Raw genomic sequence first — 1,882 nt, 5'->3', positions numbered from 1 at the left:
AATTCGTGTATTGCCCCATATAGCACAAAATATTTATAGTAAATATTTATTACTATTCATTTTTTTTAATGTTATATACATATTTCGTTTATATTTTATATAGAACTTTATTCCGAGTATTAAAGTATAATAGACTAAACATTGTGTATAATATTTGTGATCAATATAAATAATTATTTCTGACAAATATTTCTTACTTGGATTATAACGTCTCATTAATTATTTTCACAGCATTTACTATGATATTTACAATAAATATTTCATTTAAATATTAAAAATAAATCTTATACATATTTGTGAAAACGCTTTCTAAATATTTTATAAATATTGTGATGTATTGTCTGGGGCAGTATACGACGTAAAATCCGGAATCTTATAAATAATATTTGCAACAGTACAACTTGAAGATAATCTATATGCAATAATATTATGGGCAATAATATAATATATCATGTTTTCAATGCGGCGTGTGTGCAAACGTGACTTTAGTCTTAATTAATTTTTTATTCGTGCGCAAAATACTTGTAGACAATCAAATTGTAAACAATAATACGTATAGGCAATATACATGTAGACAAATGTGATTTTACTTTTGAAATTTTTACTTGTGCGCAAAATTGCTTGTAGGCAATAATACATGTAGGCAATAATTCATGTAGGCAATAATACATGTAGGCAATAATTCACGTAGGCAATAATACATGTAGGCAATAATGCATGTAGGCTAAGTAATTCCGTTTCTAAAATTTTTATTTATGCGCAAAAGTGCATGTAGGCAATAGAGCTGTAGGCAATAATACTTGTAGGCAAAAATAACTCGGTTTCTAAAATTTTTGTCTGTGCGCAAAAGTGCATGTAGGCAATAGATCTGTAGCCAATAATACTTGTAGGCAAAAGTAACTCCGTTTCTAAAATTTTTATTTGTGCGCAAAAGTGCATGTAGGCAATAGAGCTGTAAGCAATAATACTTATAGGCAAAAATAACTCGGTTTCTAAAATCTTTGTTTGTGCGCAAAAATGCATGTAGGCAATAGAGCTGTAGGCAATAATACTTGTAGGCAATAATATATGTAGGCAAAAGTAACTCCGTCTTTAAAATTTTAATTTGTGCGCAAAGGTGCATGTAGGCAATAGAGCTGTAGGTAATAATACTTGTAGGCAATAGTACATGTAGACGATAATACATGTAGGCAAATATAAGCCCGTTTCTAAAATTTTTATTTGTGCGCAAAAGGGCATGTAGGCAATAGATCTGTAGTCAATAATACTTGTAGGCAATAGTATATGTAGGCAATAATGCATGTAGGCAAAAGTAACTCCGTTTCCAAAATTTTTATTTGTGCGCAAAAGTGTATGTAGGCAATCGAGCTGTAGGCAATATTGCATGTAGGCAATCGATTTGTAGGTAAAAGAGATGTAGGCAAAAGATGCTGTAGCAAAAAATTTGTAGGCAAACGGGGCCCTCCCAAAAAAATATATATAATAATATATTCATATAAATTTCCTCAATATTATTACTCTAACCCCGCTAATAATCTCCCAAGAAAACAACATCCTAAAGTAAATAACTTATTAAATATAGATAAATAAATTACACAAAAATCAAAATAAAAAATCCACCCTATTAAGGATCCAAAAATAACCTTTATAAATATTATTATAACTATAGAAATATTGACCAATCCACTCTCTTTAATATATATACATCTATAAAATTTGACCCTCCTATTAAAAAATAAATAATAAAAAAATCGAACGGAATAAGATACCGTTAACCCTTTGCGGGGCTGAAGCCACTATAGTGGCAACCTATTTTTTTTCAGTTTTTTCTTTATAGCATGAATATTTTAAGGTCTAGGTCGCTCTAATCTTTTTTAATGGA

The sequence above is a fragment of the Trachymyrmex cornetzi genome, unplaced genomic scaffold (genome assembly GCF_001594075.2).
Source record: "Trachymyrmex cornetzi isolate Tcor2-1 unplaced genomic scaffold, Tcor1.1 scaffold2766, whole genome shotgun sequence".
Lineage (NCBI taxonomy): Eukaryota > Metazoa > Arthropoda > Insecta > Hymenoptera > Formicidae > Trachymyrmex > Trachymyrmex cornetzi.
Note: the sequence above shows the minus strand (reverse complement) of the source record.